We start from the raw sequence: 22040 nt of genomic DNA, 5'->3' as shown, positions 1-22040 counted from the left end.
GCCAACCTCTCCCTCATACCACAAAAATGTCACTTTGGGTTCACCGAATGCAAGATTCTCCGGCACGTTATGAGTGCTAATAGAATCCGAGCTGACCCAAAGAAGCTTGTTGCCGTTGGTGCCTTTCCGGTCCCCGTCCACAAAAAAGAAGTCCGATGATTCCGGGGCCTGTGCTTCTATTATCGTCGCTTCATTAGAAACTTCGCCCAGCTTGCCAGCCCTCTGACGCTCCTAACCCGGGATGATGTATCATTTTTCTGGGGCTGCGAACAGCGAACTGCCTTCGACGAATTACGACGCCGACTCCAATCGCTGCCAATCCTAGCACATTTCGACGAAGATGGCGACACGGAGGTACATACGTATTCGAGCAACGTCGGTCTTGTTGCCGTTCACGTCCAACGGCACGACGGTGACGACAGAGTAATTGCCTACTCCAGCCGCGCACACTCGCGTGCTGAGTTGAACTACTCTACCACCGAAAAAGAATGTTTACGGTAGTCTGAGCAGCAGCTAAGTTCCGCCCATACCTGTATGGCAGACCGTTTTGCGTCGTCACCGAACAACACTCGCTGTGCTGGCTGAAAAATTTAAAGGAAGCTTTCGGCCGCCTTGCACGTTGGGCATTACGCGGGCAGGAATTCGATTTCACCGCCACCTATAAGTTCGGCCCAAAACACACCGACGCTGACAGCCTGTCACGCGCTGCCGTCGAACCTCCTCCACAAGACACCATCGACGACGATAGCTTCCTTGGAGCGGTCAGCAAGTCGCAGCTCGTTTCCAGACAGCGTGCCGATGCCGAGCTGCGTCTGCTCATAGAACATCTCGAAGGTGGGCACCCTGAGATACCGCGGTTCGTAGCTTTTGGGCTATCATCGTTCTGCCTCCGGAGCGGGGTTCTTTACAAAAATAACTCTACTTCCAGTCCGACAACTTACGTGCTCGTCGTACCGTCTTATTTACGGGATGAAGTTCTTTTTGCCTGCCATGATGAACCGACTTCCGGCCGCCTTGGTGTTACACGCACCTTCTCGCGAATCCGGCAGAGCTACTACTTGCCCCAGCTCACTTCAAGCGTCAAGTATTATGTACAGACATGGCGGCAATGCGAGCGGCGGAAATAACCGGCGCTCAAGCCTCTCGGACTGCTTCAGTGGATCGAGCCGCCACAAATACCATTCGGTAACGTCGGCACGGACATTCTGGGGTTATTCCCTCTCCCGCCGACCGGCCACAAATGGATCGTAGTCGCCACAGACTACTAGACTCGTTACGCCGAAACGAAGGCCCTTGCGCGTGGTACAGCCCCCGAATTTGCCCACTTCTTTATGCACGGCATTGTGCTTAGACACGGCGCCCTTCGACCACCAATACTGACCGAGGCAAAGCGTTTACAGCCCGACTTTTACGTGACGTCTTAACGCTCAGCCATACAGCTCTTCGAAAAACAACAGCGTATCATCCCCAAACCAATGGTCTAACGAAAGGGCTCAAGAAAACATTAGCGGACATGATCTCGATGTACGTTGACGTTGAACATAAAACGTGGGATCAGATTTTTCCGTACGTCACCTTCGCATATAATATAGCGACGCAGGAAACCACCCAGTTTATTCCGTTTCGTCTCGTCTATCGCAGGAAGGTCCGCATGATGTTGGACGCGATGCTCCCGTACGGCAATGCAGAGGAACTCCCTCAAGCAGGCCACTTCGTGGAACAAGCAGAACAAGCCCGTCAGCTTGCCTGCTTGCACATTAAAGATCAGCAATCCGTCGATACTCGACACTATAATCATCGGCACCGGGACGTGCACTACGAGCCGGATAGCAAGGCGTGGGTGTGAACACCCGTGCGCCGCAATGGGTTGTGCAAAACGCTTATCAATAGGTATTTCGGCCCGTACAAAGTGTTGCGTCGCCTGAACAGCCTCAACTACGAAGTTGTTCCTGACGGAACTGTGGTCGCCGGCCGTCAGCGTCAACGGCCTGAAGTCGTCCATGTAGTGCGCCTAAAACCGTACTTTTCGCGTGACTGAGTGCTAAGTGCACGAAGTGTTTGGTACCTTGATCTCCTTACCCCACGTGTGAACTTGACTCTCCTCACTCTCAACTAGCGCCAGATGCATAGTTCAGCTCCGGACTATTTTTCGTTTTATTTCCTTCTTTTCCTGTACATAACCCATTCTACATCGAGACGAAGATTTCTTTCGCGCGGGGGGGGGGGGGGGGAGATAATGTCACGAGCCTAACGCGCCGCGCGGCCTCCACGCTTAGTCGAAACGACGACGAAGCGGTGGTTGGCTCTCGAGGCGCTCTGGCTCTGTGACCTGAATCCTGGCTCTCTAATTAAAAGCCATTGGTCTTGGGTTCTCTCCGACGCCTACCTGGATGGTTCCTCAGGTCGCGACAATATTGCCGCACTTAGTTTAGCCATCACGCTACCGGCTCCCCCGTGCGGTCTGTCTTTGACCTTTGTCGCGCGCCGGACTTCGTCCTCTTCTGCTCGGTGCTAGGCCCTCGGTGCTAGAGGCTGCCCGCCGGCTGGCTCGGCAACGAACCTGCGTGCGGCAAGAAGTCGATGCTCACCGCTATAACCTCCGTCACCGCGAAGTCATTTTCCAGTCTGGCGATCAAGTGTGGGTTTGGAGCCCCATCCGTCTGCGCGGTCGCTCCGAAAAGCTTTTGCGCCGTTACTTCGGCCCCTAAGAGGTACTCCGCCAACTCAGCGACGTTACGTATGAAGTGCGCCCGCAAGTGAGTGAGCGTTCTTCCAGACGCCCGCCGACATCCGAAATTGTGCACGTCGCAAGACTCAAGCCATACCATGCCCGCTAGGACAACTCTCACCACGTTCGGTGCCTGGGATTCTGTTAACACCAACACGTGGCTCCCCCTCACTGTCAGGCATCGAGTCGATGCCTTTCCAGAGGGGAGGGGCAATGCCGCACTTAGTTTAGCCATCACGCTACCGGTTCCCCCGTGCGGTCTGTCTTCGACCTTTGTCGCGCGCCGGACTTCGTCCTCTTCTGCTCGGTGCTAGGCCCTGCCGGCTACGCTCTGCGCAGTGTGCTCGCGAGGTACTGTTCTGCCAGGGATTGAACGTCCTACCGGCGTCCGTGACAATATATAAATTAGTCACGGATGTCATCCGTGATTTTATATGTGTAGAAAATCACCACAGATGTCAAAAAACTATAATTCCATGACCTTCGTTCTCGGTATTTTGGATGATGCTTCCTGTATTTATTGCGAGCAAAGCAATAAATTCCTCAGTCAGCGCTGTATATCTGTCATCTTATCGGTGTCCTGTTACCCTGCGCGGTTTTGCCAAGAATCATGCACCAACTGGCCCGGCGTTCTTCTGTGAAGTAGTATAGTGACTTCGTGCAAATTTTTCTTAATGGCATTTGAGTGTACGTGGTGCAGACACGGAAGATATGTTAACTTGGCACTGGTGCCTGCCTATCAAGATGTCACATACTTGGTATAAATATTAATGCATGCTTGGTGTTGCGTTGATGCGCACCACTGTCATGGAAGGGGTTGCATCGCTGACTTTGACATCGATACTATATTTTCTTCTGGCACAGTGAATGTTGCACCTGACTTGTCGTTGGTTTGATTAGGAAGAATAATGAAGTGCGCTGTATTTTCATCTGTTGTCGTGGTGTTTTGGGCCGTTTATAGTCAGTGCACTCTCCAGCAATGCCTGTGTTTTGCACTAGTTTTGCAATTCATGGAGAATTAATGTAATGGCCGGACCACCTTCAGTCCATTTCCTATCAGGTAGCTTTCTAGCTCAAACATTGTTTTTATAATGCCGTTTAGAGCCATTTTTCTGAAACTACAAAGGCCTCCTTGGAATGGTATAGGGAATAACAACTGGCGCTCGCTCGCCGTATGGGCAGAATTTATTATCTCAGCGTTAGCATGTATAATATCACACATCAATATTGAGAAGTACGTTGGTAGTTTATAAGAAACATTGAGCAACGTTAACTGATATGAAATGTACTGTTTTTGTCCAAAATGCAGACTTGCACCATGCGTGCCGTTCTGCGATGAAAATCCTGAGGTGGCTGAGAACCTGTTCCTCGAGGGAGGATGACTATTCCACAGGCTCAACACTGCGGTTCACTCTACAGCTTCCATAGTGTCAAGATTATGGATGTTCAGCATAATCTACCTTATGTTTGCATACAATCTGTTCCTGGTAGCTAGTGTCACAGCCCAAACCTTCCCCAAGCAGGTGTATAATGAAGCGCAGGCATCAATTTTTGATTGTTTCATGTGAAAAAATTTGGAGGTAGAACTGCAATTGAATCTTATTTTTTCAGCACCATAACAATAAAAAAGCAGGCATGTTGTAGTCGTTCTTTGGATGGCAGTAAAGAATTCATTGGTGAAGCTTCTTGTGCTTTGTGGATGTCTTTGTTCTGATAATAAAAATTTTCCAGATTTGTACAGTATTTTTTTTTGCGTGAAAATGTTTTTCTTTGGCGCACAGCCAGACTACTGCCATGAAGAGCTCCAGTACTGCAGTTATATTATATTATGTTAGCATTATAATGGAAAATTTAAAGAACACTTAAGAAAGCAATAAAAGTGGAAACAAATTATGAACCCATTGCGTGCATTTTCCAGAAGGGTGTAGGGGTGTAAAAGCGCTAAAACACCAATGGCTTGGCAGTACTAGCGAGCGAGTCACCCTTCACACAATTAGGTCACTAGTCATTTTCGGGCTGGTTCTTTTGCGAAACGCCCCGCGTGAAAGGTGTATGAAAAAAAGACTTCCCTTTGGGCCGGGCGCAAAGGTGCGAATTATAGACACCTGAAAACTCTTTTGAAGGTGTTTTATTTTTTACAGTGTAGACAAACGAGGAGACACAAGCAAGACATGTCCCGACGGAATACCCTGTAATGAACTTTCTGACGGATTAGTTGGTACATATCTATTAAATAGCGTGCGCTAACAGGACGAACACAGGAAACTTTCCTCTGTCTCCAAGTTTCCTGTGTTCGTCCTGTGAGCGCACGCTATATAATTGACCCTGTCAAGGGGAGGGTAAACATCTTCATCATCAATTTCTTCGGCCAACAAAATCTCTGGTATTACAAAGATATCTGGCAGATTTTCTAGAATTATGGATTCAAGACAGTCGCTTTTATTCATCACGCTGCGCGTATTTATAACTAGCAGCAAGAGTTCCTTGATAAGCGGTGATCCCAGTCACTCTTTACTCTGCTCATTGCGTATCTAGGTTCTGCAATTCTTGGCCTCACACAACGTACAAGTCTTCCTGTCCATTTTTGGTTCATCGCGCTGCAGAACGGGCTTATTGCCTTGATCCCTATCGATTTTTGTACTACACCGTAAAAGCTTTCTTATTACGCGGCCGCCGCGGCCGGGTTCGGGCCCACCTACTGAACTCAAGTTGGAACCCGTCCGCGGCTTCCGCGTTTCGATGGAGGCCAAACGCAAAGCCGCTCCTGTGCTGTGCGGTGTCAGTGCGCGTTAAAGATACCCAGGCGGTCAAAATTATTCCGAAGCCCTCCACTACGCCAACTCTTTCTTCCTTCCATCTCTCTGTTTCTCCTTTATCCCTTCTCTTACGGCACGGTTCAGGCGTCCGCCGAGACGTGAGACAGATACAGCGTCATTTGCTTTCCCCAATACCATTTTTCAATTTTACTACGGTGTCACGCGAATAGTGATTTTGGACGAAAAATCGGGTTCCTTTGAGCTTGCACACCTTCCGCATTACTTCTTACTTTTCAGTAAAATCCTAGAATAACAACATGACTGGTCGCTTTTTTCCAGCTCTGCCGATACGGTGGATTCTGGCGACTGAGTTGCACGTGACACCAAGCTTCTCTTGAAAAACCTCAAAATAACTTCTTTCTTAAGGACAGATTCTGTTTCATCACTCTCTTTTTGTGCTCCGAACGTAACCAAGTTAGAATGCCTACGTCTGTCCTAAAAACCGATAACATTTTCGCGCTGGAAGCTGACTGTTCTTTCCAAGATTTTTTAACGCTGGCTGATCTGCTGGTGTATTCGCACAACATTTTTTCCACCTTCGGTTTTTGCGAATTATTGCTGACATTTCTTCACTCAATTTTTGCTGTCCCAAAGTCGTTTGCGTCAACAATTCTTGCGTTCTAACATTGTCCGAGTCTGCCTCGGGGCCAGGATTCAGTTCCATGTCGCCACACAACATCAACTCGCAGATTAGGTTTACGTCACATGCGACACGAATGCACTGTTGGCAGCAACGCAGAACCAGGATACCACACAATCACTTTTAAATCTACAGTAGTAGGCACCAACAGAAGAAGGGTGCTAAGACAGAAGAAGGGTGCATAAGGCCAACTGCCTCTGCCTGGCGTGTCGAGCCCACTAAAGTTAAATGCTTGCAGTCGGCTATTAAAAGAGATTTTGAGACACCCAGGACTTGAAAAATTACAAACCGATCCGCTTAATGTCCGTAGCCTACAAGGTATTTAGGAAGGTAATCGCCAATAGAGTCAGGGCAACCTTACACTTCAATAAACCAATTGATAAAGCAGGCTTTCGCACAAGACATTTCACAATAGATCATATTCGCTCTATCAATGAGATGATTGGGAAATGCGCAGAACATAGCGAACCTCTGTATATAGCCGTCATTTACTACGGGAAAGCATTTGACTCAGTGGAAACCTCTGCAGTCACGCAGGCATAGCAAAATCAAGGTGAAGTAGAGCCTTATGAGAAATACTGGAATATATCTATAGGTACTGCACAGCTACTATAGTCCTCCATAAAATCAGCAATAACATTTCATTAAGAAAGGGCGACAGGCAGAGAGGCCGGATATCGCCAATGCTATTCAAAGTATTTTTACAATAGGCATTCCGATGCCTGAATGGGGAGCATTTGGAGTTAACAGTTAGTGGAGAATGCCTAAATAATTTGCGATTCGCTGATGACATTGCCATGCTAATTCACACAGGAGATGAACTGCAAAGCATGATTATTGAGTTAGACTGGTATAGAAGACTAGTGGGTCTAAATATTAACATGCAGAAAACGAAAGTAATGTTCAACAGTGTAGCAATTGAACAGCAGTTCACAATCTGTACCGAGGTGCTGGAAGTGGCAAATGCAAAACGTCCACTTAGGGCAGGTAGTGATCGCTGATGCGGACCATGATAGGAAAATAACTAGAAGAATAAGAATGGGGCGGAGCGCATATGGCAGGTTCTCTCAGATCCTGAATGCAGTTTACCAATATTCCTTTACAGAAAAGTATACAACAGCTGTATCTTACGTACTGGGCAGAAACGTGGAAGGAAACGAAAAGGACAGCCCAAGGAGCTATGGAAAGAAAAATGATAGGTGTTACGTTAAGAGACCGGAAGTGGACAGGCTAGGTGAGGGAAGAAACGCAGGTTAATGACATCCCAGTCGAAATCAAGAGAAAGAAGTGGGATTGTACAGGGCATGAAAGGCAGATGATGAGCGGAAGTTTACCAATATCCCTCAAGAGAAAAGTGTAATCCAGCTGGATCTTACCGGTACTCACCTACGCAGAAACGTGGAGGCTAACGAAAAGGGTTGAAATTAAGGACAACGCGGCGAGCTTTGAAAAAAAATGATAGGGCTAACGTTAAGAGAGAGAGTGGGTGAGGGAACAAACTCTGGTTAATGACATCCTAGTCGAAATCAGGAGGAAGAAATGAACTTGTACAGGGCATGTATTCATAAGACAAGGCAACCACCGGTCCTTAAGAGTAACGGAGAGGATGCCATGAGAAGGCAAGCGTAGCACGAGGCGGCAGAAAGTTAGGTGGGCGTATGAGATTAAGAAGTCTGAGGGCATACGGTGGGCGCAGCTGGCAAAGGACAGGGTTAATTGAAGAGACATGGCAGAGCTGACTCGACTAGTCACCCATCCCTCTTAAGCACGCTGCGAGTGATGCGTTAGATTCATTTTTAACGACAGCGTGAGCACGGATCACTGCCCAATATGTTTCTAATGCCGCATTCGCAACAGGGCTTGCGCTACGTGCTTGACATGGAACCTTGCGGTTAATACAGCAGCCTACGCGAATTCTTAGTGCGCTAGCATGTGCAGGAGCAGGCAAGCAGCTGCTCCTACGCAAGTGCAGGAGCTTAACGACACCAAGCTGCACGCAGGCCTCGAGGGACGTAGTAATTGAAGGCGCCGTAATCATTGAGTTCGCGCGATATTTAACGTGCACTGACATCTCAGTGGAGATTAGGCCTAAAGTGCAGAAACGTTGAGGCTAACAAAAAGGGTTCAACTTAAGGACAACGCAGCGAGCTATGGGAAAGAAAATCACAGGTGTAACGTTAAAAGGTAACAACACGGCAGACTGGGTCAGGAAACAAGCCCGGGTTAACGACCTCGTAGTCGAAATCAATAGGAAGAAATCGGCTTCGACAGGGCATGTAATTCAAAGGAAAGATAATCGCTGCTCCTTAAGGGTAACGGATTGGATTCCAAGAGGAGGAAAGCTTAGCACGGGGCGGCAGAAAGATAGGTGGGCGGATGAGGCTAAGAAGCTTGCCGGCATAGGGTGGGGGCAGCTGGCAAAGGAGAGGGCTAATTGAAGAGACAAGGGAGAGGCCTTTGCCTTGCGGTGGGCGTAGTCAGGCTGACGATGATTATGATTGAATGGTATGTATGGTGAGGCCACGTGCTGATTCGGCGGCGCTGTAGGCGTGACGCACGTAGCCAGGTTCGTGACATCATCAAGCTCTTTAATAAGGTTGTTGTGCTAATAGTCCGCTCCGGGATGACCAAACAGAAAAACCTGGGTTAGACAGAAAACGGATGTGTAACGCCACATGCCTCTGCTTGGAATACGGAGCCCAGTCAACCATGACCGTTATCTCTAAACCCTTTGGCATCAAGGAGAGAGACTGTGCCTGTATCGCCGGATGGATACCATCACATTCGAGTATGGAATGTTCAATTGTTTCTACAGATCTGCCACACACAGCATATGTGTCGCCGTCTTGGCTGAAATTGAAATTGGTTCTGGGAGTAATGCAATGGCGCAATATCAGTCTCACATATCAGCGGACACCTGAACCGCGCCGTAGGGGAAGGGATAATGGAGGGACTAACAGAAGAAAGGAAGAGGTGCCGTTGTGGAGGGCTTCAGAATAATTTAGACCACCTGCTCATCTTTAATGTGCACTGATATGGCACAACACACGGGCGCTTTAGCGTTTCGCCTCCATCAAAACGCCGCCGCCGCGGTCAGCCTCGAATTTATAAATTTTTTGAAAACGCCCTTGAATCACTTGGGAATGTAGCTGCCTCTATTGTTATTCTCGGCGATGTGAACTTTGATACACTATCTGATGGACCATGCGCAAATGAATTTATAGGTATTGTTCATGAGCATGGTTCCAAAAATATGATAACGCTACCAACCAGGATTACTTCAAATACAGCCACGTGTATTGATGTCACGAACATTGAAGTCGAGAATCTGTCTGCTGTTGTGATAACAAGCAATATCAGTGACCACATGCCATTCTTTTGCCTAGTCTCTGTCGCGGAGAAAAACTATGGCAAAGGGATGCGTAACAGGTTGCTGGTTCGTACAATGAACGGAACCACGTTGAAAGACTTCCGTTCTCTTCTAGAGCAAGCAGATTGGGATCCCAAACTTAAAGACACCAACCCAAAATCAGCGTATAAAAAGTTTCTTCTTCAGTATCTTTCGTGCTATAACGCAAATTTTCCTCTGCGAGAAGGTAAGACAATAAAGAGAAAAATAAGAAAACCTTTGGTAACAAAATATTTATATAAAGAATAAAAGAAAGGTATAAAATGTACCATGCTTTCATAAAGAATCTTGATTCTACTCGGCTTGCTGAGTATAGAAAGTTGAGGAACAGACTGAATTGGAACTTTAAAAAAGCAAAATCTGGTTTCTGTCAGCAAAAGTTTATTCAGAATAATGGAGACCAGAAAAAAATGTGGGACGTGGTTAACCACCTTATGAGCAGAAAGCAGACATGAGATGGTGTGCAAGAGATACTGAGCGGCAATGAGCACTTAGTTGGACAGGAACTGGCAGACAAAATGAATCGTCACTTTTTTAATATAGGCCACTATGATGGGCAAAATACGTGCATAAAAAACAACCCGCAAGGACATAGCCTGCCATAATCGATAATGCTTTTGCCATCTACTCCTGAAATTGAGAGAAAAAATCACGCAACTAAGGAATGGTGCCGCAGCTGTTGAAGACGGAATAAAAGCCCTGCCACTGAAATACACCGTATCTATTATTAGTCCAATACTGGCACATATTATTAATACAATGCTTGAGTCTGGAGACTATCCTGAAGAACTAAAATTGCCAAAGTCACACCCGCATATAAAGGTGGTTGTATACTAGTCATTAATAACTATCGCCCGATTTCTGTTCTGCCGTTTTTTTTCGAAAATATTTGAAGGCGTTACAGTGACCGATTCTTGTCTTTTCTTTTTTGAAAAGCATCAGAATATAACCTCTGCTCAGTAGGGGTTTCAAAGGCAAAAATCAATGGAAATGGCCCTGATTCATATTAAAGAAAAGATTGTGGAAAATATTGAAAACAAACTTTTGACCCTAGGATTATTTTTAGACTTCAAAAAAGCTTTCGAAGCTGTACAGCACGACATTTTGTTTGAAATTTTTCATATGTACGGCGTACGAGGCGTAGCGTATAAATTATTATAAAATTATCTAAGTGAACTCTGCCAGTATGTTGACATGAAAGGTGTATCATCCAGTAAAATGCGAATTCTATACGGTGTGCCCCAGGGATCCATATTAGGTAAGCTTTTATTCTTAGTATTCATAAATGATATTACTTTCATAAATGGCTTTTCTGATATAGATTTATATGCGGATGATACGAATGTCTTTTTTACAGGAGCAAGCAAAGAATGCTTGGAAAAGGCTGCTAATGAATACCTAGGTAAATTATCACGGCGGCTTTCAAACAACAAATTAAGGTTAAACACGAGGAAAACAAAGTACATAGTTTTGAAGCCCATAAATAGGCGAGACTACACAACAATAAATATAACCTATGACGGAAATGCGATAGAGCAGGTAAAAAAACAAAAAATTCTGGCACATGGTTCAGTGAAGAGCTTTCATGGACCACGCACGTTAATAAATTAACAGCTGAACTGGCGCAAAGAACTGCTGGCATCTACAAAATCTGGAACCTTATACCTACACCCTTAAAACAGATTCTATAATATTCTCCTTTTTACTCCAGATTGAGTTATGGAATATTAGTTTGGGGCACCACCATAATCTATAACTATAAGTTAATTGTTGCTCAAAAAATATACCACGCAATTACAAAGGCGATAGACGTAACCTGCGAACCGGACCTCTTTTCATTAAATATAGTATGCTAAAAGCAAACCTGATCTATTACTTCAAACTACTGCAATGGAAATTGAACAGAATTTCCCTCCGATAGAACATATGAGCACATACCCGATCCTCAATATTAAAAGGAGAGCGCCAAAGATACGAACCAATTACGATAGGAAAACGATAACTTTTCAGTCCACTAAACTGTTGAACCGCTTTGAAATAGTGGTCAACTTCAACAAATCCTCTGCCATTTTTAAAAGTGAATGTAGAAGCATCTTGGTTAACTCTGGAATTTCATACACGGCTAAATGACTTTTTTCGGTATGTGTACATGAAAATTGTATTGCCACTGTACATTTATTGGGTTTTGCATTGTTTTAAATCCACATTATTTAGAGATTCTGTTTTTTTCTCTTTCGGGGTGTATATGGTTCTGACGTTTTGTTGCGTTTTTCGCATTTGATGCGTAATGTTTCCTTTGCTTTTTATGCCGACTTGCGAGCATAACCAGAAGTCTTGTTTTGTTCTGCATGACTGCATCGTTTTGGGCTGATGTACAGGGCGTTACATTTTTTTTCAGCCTTTTGAAAACTTGAATTTTTTTTCATCGCAATTGTTGTACTGAACGAAGTCTATCTGCGAGATTTGTTCATAGATGCAACCGCATGTACAAGGGGCCAAGGCCTCGTCAGGCTCTTAACCTTTAGCCTTGACCTCCTCTTAGGCAGTGTCTCAGAAAAAAGATAAAGGAAAAAAACACTGGTACTCTGGATCAGTAGCAGGAGTACCCGGGTTCGAACACGGGTTCTCCACGTCGTTCGCGCGTTTAACGCACCCTGCTTCAAAGAGCCGGGCGCTGCCTCTAGAGTTATCATAGAACCATTCCTTCCTGCTCTGCCGTTTCCAATTTCGATATAGCTCACACGCTCTTTTTCTACTCAGCTATTCCAGTTTTTAACTTCGGCAAGTGTTACTTGTCGTTTAATGTTCTTTATTTCTCCGTCCTTATGCCCTGCCTGTTCACTGGTTAGATTCCTAATTCTTTTCCGCTATTTAGAGACGACGCTCATTCTGTACAAGTATTTAAAAATCGTAGCTGCACATCTATTATGGTCCAATTTCATTCAGCACTTTCAAAATTATATTCACTCTGAGCTTCCCGCGCTTCGAAATATGCCCAGCCCACATTTCACTGTACTGCCTAGTTTTTGGTTTTGCCGTGGGCACCAAGAGCTAATCTTTCAACAGCTCTCTTATTTATTTCTAATCTCGTCTCAACATCTGCCCTTAAGCACCAAACCGCTTTCACGAAAGAAAAAAACCGAAATTCCTCTTAGTAGTTCGTTTTTGTTCTGCCCCCATAATGCCCTTTGTTTCTATAACCCGGCATGTCTTCGCCCTTACGCCCTAAAAGACTGTTCGTCTTTTCCGTGTATAACAAACCTCCGTTTCCCATACCCCTAGATATTTGTATTCAGCCACCATGAGGATTTCATAGCTTTGTACAGTAAGCACGTGATCAGTTGTATCGTTATAAATCACATCTGACTTAAAATCCGAACCTAGGGCGTCTCCGTCGTCTCCACGAGAAACGAGATTTTGCTCATCTTCAAAATCAAAATATTCTTCCTTTCTTCTTTCACTCCCTCCTTTATCCCTTCCCTTACGGCGCGGTTCAGGTGTCCAACGATATATGAGACAGATACTGCGCCATTTTCTTTCCCCAAAAACCAATTATTATTATTAACATCTTCCTTATCACCTGCTAAGATTACAGTATCACCCGCATGTATTAAACCGAGGAGCCGTTGCTCAACGACTTTTCCGCCTGATATATATATATTTGATAGATTATACCCTAGATTACTTTCTTGTAGCCTTGTTCCCAAATTTATCATAAAAAGCCCGAACAGCAGAGATGATAGAGGACAACCTTGTCTTAATCTATTGTGTACCTCGACAGTCATACTTTTTATCTCTTCAACTGCAATATAAACTTAACCATGTCGATATATTTCTCGTAGTAGATCAATTTTTTGACCGCTAGGGTGGCTCTGTGCTTATGACGCTCATCTGCTGACCTTAAAAGGGGCGTTCGGACTCGGCCGCGGAGGTGGAAATTCGATTGAGACGAAATTGTATAGGCCCGAATAAGGTGCGGTGTCGGTGCACGTAAAAAAACTAAAGGTGGTGGAAATTTTCCGAGCCCTTCAATGCTGCGCCCCTCATAGGCGGAGTCGCTTTGGAATGTTAAATTTTTCATAAACCATAGTCAACCATTTCATGGCTGATACCTTATTCTTTTAGCATGTTCCACGCGAGTTCCATGCGCCCATTGTCGTATGCAGCGATTATGTCCAGGAAGGCTGATTACAGAGGTCAGCTTTCCGGCTTAGCTCTTTCCATTAAATGTGGAGGCATGTGCAGGCAGTCATCTAAGAGCCAACCCCTTCTGAGGCTGTTCTGAAGTTCTCCAAGTATATTATTGCTTTCTACCCATGTCTGTATATTTATTTCATCGCCTGCATTTCCAGCAGCCTGTATATAACAGATGCTATCGCAATATTTGTGAAGGCTTTTATGTGCATACAAACTGCTTTTCCTTTACAAAAGAGATTCATTCTACTATGTCCTTAGCTGCACGAAATTTGCTTATTTCTCATGACTGTTTGCAATGCTTTGAGCAACATGATAATTGAAAAACACCGACCCCTGGCACCCATCGTCGCCATGAATAAGTTCATAACAGTGTCTTATAATATTACACTGTCGCCGCAAAATTAAGTGATATCCAAGAAAGTGGACATGTCCGGGCATGATAAAATCTAAGTGGAAAAATATTCACAGTAAAATGGGATTTTAATTAAATCAATATATCACCGCATACCATTTCGTGGATAACAAAACAGTAGATCACCGTACGCGCATGCTATAATAATACATGCAATTACATAGACATGTCTACAAAAAAACTCCTCGCTTGAATTCTGCCGATTAGCTATGTGTGCTCCACGATGATTGTTAAGAAACGGCGCCTCTTATTTACAGGAGCCCTTCTTGTGTATGCAGATCGTCATCTTTAAATACGCGCTGGGTTCCTGATAAAAACTGCGCGGTCACGGTCGTGCAATCTTTGCACTACAGCTCGGAAACTTGCTGCACCTTTAAACATTATTTCCTGCTGGCACCAGCAAACTCAAGCAATGACACTTAGCAGCTCCTTTAAGATCTCAGAAAAGCGCATAAGGCAGGTTCTCCCAGATCATGAATGGCAGTTTACCAATATCCCTCAAGTGAAAAGCGTACAACAGCTGGACCTTACCAGTGCGCCTACAGGGAAGAAACTTGGAGGCTAACGAAAAGGGTTTAACTTAAGGACAACGCAGCGAGCCATAGAAAGAATAATTATGGGGGTCACGTTGAGAGACCGGAAGCGGACAGAGTGGGTGAGGGAACAAATTCGGCTTAATTACATTTTAGTCGAAATCAAGAAGAATAAATGGGCTTGGGAGGGCATGTCATCCGAATGCAAGATAACCGCTGATCCTTAAGGGTAACAGAGTAGATTCCAGAAGGCAAGCCTAGCAGGGGCCGGCAGAAGGTTAGGTGGGCGGATGAGATTAGGAAGTTCCCAGGCGTTGCGTAGGCGAAGCTGGCAAAAGAGAGGGCTAATTGAATAGGCCTTTCCTCTGCAGTTTTCTTGCTCATGCTGATGATGGTGATGGTGATGAAAAGATCTCAGCATCCAAACATCCATGTGGATGCGCTCCTAAGACAAACGGAGGCACAAAGGCGCGCGCACTGCTTTATACCGTATGGTAAACTAGCCAACATCAAATGCCTCGCAGGAGCGTGGCGGGCCATGAACTTCGTTGGAGGAGCACTTAGAGGGGAACTTGGAATTTCTTTGCTGCTCCGCACTTGCAAATCGAGGAACGTCAAAAACGAAACCACGTGGTCACGAAAAGCGCATAGCTGCGAACGCAGCGAAGCACCAAAACGTACCGAGACAGAACTGACCACCTGTGGCGCCGACAAGTATGGCTTTCTTTGGCTTCCAACATTCAGGTTGCCTTTTTTTCGCCTTTCGTGTGGCGAAGGTGCACTAGCGGTACGGTGGCTAGATGAGTAGGTGTGCCGACAGGCATGGGATAAAGCGTAGTTCCGCGCGCCTCCGCTTCATGAGAACAAATCAAGCGCTGTCGTTCTCCGCCAGGCGCTCGGGGGGCAGATCATTTGGTACTCGCCGCGGTTGCATTTGGCTTTTCCCTCGCCTCAGTTTTGGCCCGAAACTATCTTCATGCACTACCGCTGAGGCAGATATTCACTCTTTGGCAAAAAGCGCTAAAGGTGAGAGAAAGCAGCTGCTTTATCTTCTGTTTCCGACAGCTATAGCGCAATGCAGTTCGCAATGAACCTAGTGCTTTAGGGTAAAAATGAAAAAAGAAGAAGCTTATATCAAGCTTACAGCCGTCGGGGAAGAGGCCTTAATTTTCATTCTTCTGTGCTGTGGTGTCCCAATTTCTTTAGCAAATTCGAGTTGACCATCATCTGGATAAGTGGTACTGCACTCCGCTTTTGTGCGTGAATACTACTTTGAGCAGCACTACGTACGACAGATTTGTCATTGACGGTAATGCCTTTACGCCATCAAAGTCATTTTTTTCGTGGCACGCTATTCAGCGTAGATGGAAAGGGGTGTGCTAGCGTTTTTTTGGAAGGCGGCACTCCCGTTGTAGCTGTGTCCGCGGCCACATGACAGCCTGCGTCAACATGGAAGCCTCCTACTCAAACCTGCTGCTGCAAATGGGCACCTTCGCGACAGCTTGCACGTTCGCTCTCTCGGTTAGAGTGGCAAAGCATATAGGCGAGTTAGCATGATCAGTTGGCTATTTTCCGTGGAGAGGGGTTTCCCAAGAAACTGAAATTAGGGGAGAGTGAGAAGGGGAGCTTTAAAGGAGAAGAAAAGCGGTAGACATTTAATTTGTGTCAATAATGTGTCACGTAACGTTTAACTATGACTTAACACTCATGAGAAAGATGAAAAAATTTACCGTCGCTTGCAAGAAAACGGAATTCGTTAGGAATTTAGGGGGTGCCTAACTTCAGGAACAAAGGTGGTTTGAGGTTGGGCTGGCGGAAATTACTTCCCGCGACTCAAAGGTGCCATATGAGATCGAATGTGAGCAGAATATAAGACCAGATGTAAAAAAGCAAGTTAGCAAGCTTCAGTCTATCACAAGCCTTCATTTCATTCATGGTTACGCGGCCTCCCTCCTTGAAAAAAAATGGTGCGTGACCAGCGTGAGGAAACGTACCGCGGAGACGCGCGCTTACCTGCATGGACAAGTACGTCGTTATTTCACTACATGCGCTGATAAGCACTCCTAATCGTGCGCGATTTACTTTACTTTGTTCGGTCATTGATTGGGTTCAGTGTCGAATTTAAATATAAGTTCGTATTCTATCCATCCCTTCCAATTCGTCACATCCCTGTGCATCGTGTAATATGACTAAGCATGCGCTTCCTTAACATGCATGGAATATGGTTACACGATACTGCAGATATTTTGAAAGGAAAGCTATTAAAAATTGCCGTAATATGGCGTTTGAACTTTACTCACGGTGGAGCTTTATATCACACATTAGTGAAGGGAAAATTGATCCTACACCTACGGCCGAGCTGATGGGGTCAGATATTCCAAACTCTGCATCCCTGACAGTATAATGTGCACACGTCTCTGACTTTTTTCCTTGTGCAGGTTTCTCACAATAAGGTCATATACGCAGTAATATTGATAGCAATACTGATGTGAATTGGCTTCATACATGCATAGCAAAGGGCGGAGGAAACGGGTGCGAAGCGGTCTTTCCACGGTTACGCCACCGCTGCGTCATGAAGAAAAGGCGCGTGCTTCCCCCACGGGTCGGCACACCTAGCCATCTGGACGTCATACTAGGGGTTTCAAAGCAGAACTTACTTGAATATCCAGACGCGAAATCTTCGTTTTTAAGTCTCAGATATCCCTGATGTTTTCGTGTATTTCTTCATCGCGCAGGCATCTACGAATAGGGGTTGTTGTGGCGGAACCTGTGTTTTGGTTCTTGCTCTTTTCTAACTTACAAGAGCGGTGTTTCCAGTAAGATTCGTGTTTTTGTTATTAGGAGCTGATTTTCTATCCATACAAACCACATTCAAATTTTTCTAAGCGTCCATTTACAGTCAGGGCCTCCTGTATTCTTTTTCAATTCCAGCCCGGTATGAAACATCCAACGGATGACGGCCCTCTCCTGTCCTCCTCCTTCTGCTAGCCTTCGCGCCTGCTCCATGGCTGTGGGAGAGAGAACTGTATTGGTGGCGCCCTGCGTCGGAATGCGGATGAACTGAAGCAGCTGGAAGCGGCCAAGGAGATCTGTGCCCCCGCCACTCCTTGAGTTGCTCCACACGGCTAGTGACGCATCGCCAGAACTGAATTAAGGCGTACAAAAGGGTTCCCGTTGAGAAGCGAGCCATGCGGTTGGCATCAAAAACAATGGAGGAGGAGGAGGAGGAGGAGGAGGATGAGGAGGAGGAGGAGGAGGAGGAGGAGGAGGAAAGGCGGGGATGTTAACCAGACGAACAGTCGGTTTGCTACCTTGCACGGGATGGAAGGGGTGAGGAGAGAAAAAGATTAAGCAGAAAAGACAATAGCAGGAAATAAAGTCACCATGCAATGTCACAGCGTTCAGTAAAGTCACAGACTATCTTGCAGGAGAGAAGTCTCCAAAAAGCGGAGCAGTGCCTTGCAGGCCTTCACCACCGACGACCGCCGCGGCCAGTGGCCGAGAATCTTCGTTGCCGCCAGAAAACAATAGAGGAGGCGCTGTTAAAGCAATGTTCAGACAATGTCGGGAACATATGCAACAAAGCAAACGACATGGGTGCGCGCTCACCGATCCCTCCCTGCTTCCCTCTACCACATTGTCCTACCTGGAGTACCTGGCTGGTGTCAAACTAAATGGACGACCAGCCAGTTGTTGTTCTCCATGTTGAGGTTATTTTGAGAGCTTAATATGTCTCTCTTTAATAGAGTGCTCCTCTCTTGCTTTCTTATTCTCTTCTTGGACTAATTCGCGGCTACGGGAGAGCCACGGTGGCAAAACTGTGGCGTCTATTTTGTGAGGATCACCAGTATGTTAAGGAACAGTGCAGTTGCAGTCTCGCAGTGGGTGATCAGTTGAATCATACACTGAAAGAATGGTCAAATATATTCACACCTTCAATCATGTAACCGAAAAATGCACAGAATAAATTTAACCGCCGAACAAAGCTCTCTATATCACAAAAAAACCAGCATCAGTCGAAGGTGTATGTAAAGGTGCTAGAAAATATCTTTAGCGGCCGCACAGCCACCATTGTTGTCCATAGGAAAAGTGATAACATCCCTATAACAGAGTGTCGGGCAGGGAATCACTATCTCTACAGTGATATTCACTGCGTATCTTACCGGTACTCACCTAGGGGACCGAACGATGAAGCCTAACAAAGAGGGTTCAATTAAATTCACACGAACAAAGCAAGGTGTGCGAAGGAAAATTATATGTTTAACGTTAAGAGACAGGAAGATGGCAGAGTCGGTGTGGATCTAACACGGGTTAATGACATCCTAATAGAATTCAAGAAATGGAAATGAACAGGCCATGTAATGCGAAGTCAAGATTACCGCTGGTCCTTAAGGGCAACGTGCAGGATTTGAATAGAGAGCAAACGCGTAGCCGTGGGCGGCAGAAATTCAGGTGAGCGGATGAGACAAGAAAGTTTTGTAAAGATAAGGTGCCCGGCGCTGACATAAGAGAGAGTTGGAGTCTCTCCTGGACATTTGAAGTGAGCGGACATGCGTCGCTCACCCTCCCGAAAAACCGGCTCTCGCCCTAGCGGTCAGTAGCTCGTTACCTTCCGAGGATAGCGGAACTCGGTCGCGCCGCTCGCCCTATGAGGTGTGCGGGAAGGAAACAAGGGAAGGAAATAGCGAAAACTGCGGCTCCTGTCCTAATCAAAAATATTCCCCTTCGGCACGTGGAAGACTTTCAGCGAAAACTTGAGCAGTGATAATTCGGCACTGAGTAGGTCTATCTCCACTACTAAGGTCATGCAGTGGATTTGGACACAACGCATTACAGACGAGGCCAAGGACCACGAATACGCCGGCTCAGACGAACATTTTCAGTGCATCAATGAACGAAGCAAAGCAGTAAAAATTGCACACAATGACGCCCCAAACGGTGTTACAATGCACCCGTAAGCGCCACCGTGGACAGGTACCTTTTCCAGCTGTGGGAGACTAGGCGGATGCTAATCCGGAGATGGCAAACACAACGCCTAAATTGCACCTTTAGGATAAGGATTGTTCCCATGACCGCAGAAGCCCAGGAGCATGCCGGTCACATCACCTAGGCAGACTACTAGGATTTCTGCAAATCAGTTCGAGGCACCATTGAGACCTCAGGTACCTGGGTGATTTTACGCAGTCTAATATACCTCACAACTTGTAGTTTCATTTCGAAGCGACGACTGAAAAGAAGGCATATTTTTACCAGAGATAATGCGCCTTTGCAGGATGCGTTCTGAGCAAAATAAGTAGGCTCATACGTCCCGCAGCGCATAATACAGTACACGGGAACGAGCAACGAGGAGCTGGACACGCCCATTACCCCAGCTGAAGTCTACGCTGCAGCGCGTTCAGCCACCTGCAACACAGCCGCAGGCGCGGAAAAGTCACCAACGGAATTATTAGAAATCTGAGCAAAGCCCAAACACATATTCTCACAACATACATCAGCGATGCCCTATGGAAGGCTGGAGAAGGCCCGGCAGAGTGCAAACACAGAAATTATTAGAATCCTCAAACCAGGAAAACCACCAAGCCCGGATGCTCTCAGGCCTACCTATCTTACCTCCTGTTAGGGGAAGCTGTATGAACGCATCATTCAATCCCGTCTCGAAATTTAATACAATATAATGACTACTTCGCTCCCTCCTTCTAAATGAAAAAGTATTACAAACATTCCACGTGGTGGAGCACACTGATCTTGGCCGTTTATCTCAAGGATGCCTTCGACAACATCTCTCATGAAGCCATTCTCCCGAAGCTAAAGTCCATGGGATGTGGTATAAAAACTTTCCACTACACCGAACATTGTCTCAGCGACCGCACGGCCACACTTGGCCAGGCACAAGTGCGCTCAGGAACGGGACACATGCCCAACAAAGACACAAAGTATCCCCCCTCACTGGCTCGATTGTCTGCCTATTACTCTTCAATATCGCCATGATCAGCATGGCCACAGCTCTTGACATAATTGTAGACATAAAATATACGATAGATGCAGAAAAAATTGCAATCTGGACAACTAAAGGCTCCTTCGCCACCAAAGAAGCTACCTTGCCGGTAGCGGCCATATGTGTCGAAAGCTAGGCAGCAAGATGGGGTATCCGATGTGCGCCGGAGAAATTCTAAATTGTTCGCATAAGAGGACAGGCATACAAAACCCCGGGCGTCCTCGAGGTGCTGCTCGATGGTGCTCTAATAAGAGAAGACTGACTCCTACGCATCCTGAGGCTTTCGATTAAAAGCAATGTAAAGGCGAATTATACCTTACAGCGCCTCCACTCTGCATCTGAACAAATCGCTTGCTTGATCAATTGGGTCATTAGAAACCGCAATGGCATGCGTCAAGAAGAAACCAATGCAGGGCCTAGGCATGAGTCACCCATCGTATGGACTCCCATACCTCACTATGCTTAAAGTGGAAATGAACAAAGCGAAAGCGATCATCCACATGGCCTACAGACAAGAACTCGGCTTCCTTGTTTACACACCTATCACCTCGACGTCGTCGACTTCACCAACACCTTTGCCGTGGTCCGAGAAGCTGCCTTCTCCTCACAGAAAGGGTATTCGCGACTAAAGCCAGAATTACCATTCTAGAATGAATTGACACATTAGCAGACCTCCGGCAAGTACAAGACTCCAATGTCATCGATACAACCCTTTGCTCTGGCATTCAGGTGACCCTTCTGCCAAAAAACATGCAGCGGGAAATATACGAACACCCCAAAATGGCACGAATAAATTACATGCGCCGCACTCACCAACAAACCAAGAAACACCGTGTACGTAACCCCGCCACATACCCCAACTCTACCATAGCAGTTGCATTTGTCCTAGACAACTATCCGGAAATTTCCAGCGCCTTCATCGCAAAAGGTACCCTTACTGCTTTTGAAACAGCTGCAGTTGCGCTAGCCATTCAATATGGCGACGCCTCTGGCAAATGCCTCAAAATTGTGACGACTCAAATTATCCGAGTCGGCTCCTCCTATCAGGCAGAATTCCGAAATCACTAGCGTCCCTGCTCAACACTAAGCGCCCTCACACGTCTCCCAAAAAGCACCAAATCACTTCGACATCCGGGCACGAGGGGCTCGAGAGAAATAAGGCCGCGGAAAGGCCTGCTCGAAGGTGCACTAGCCGAGCAGCTAAACACCATGAGCTCTCAACCGTCTCCCCTATGTACGGAGAAGGGCTACTCTACCTACAAATGTAGAGACAAGTCTACTCTCACAACGTAAGTCTCTGATGTCTGATG

This window comes from Amblyomma americanum, chromosome 1 (assembly GCF_052857255.1).
Source record: "Amblyomma americanum isolate KBUSLIRL-KWMA chromosome 1, ASM5285725v1, whole genome shotgun sequence".
NCBI lineage: Eukaryota > Metazoa > Arthropoda > Arachnida > Ixodida > Ixodidae > Amblyomma > Amblyomma americanum.
The sequence above is the reverse complement of the archived record's forward strand: the minus strand, read 5'-3'. Positions refer to the sequence as shown.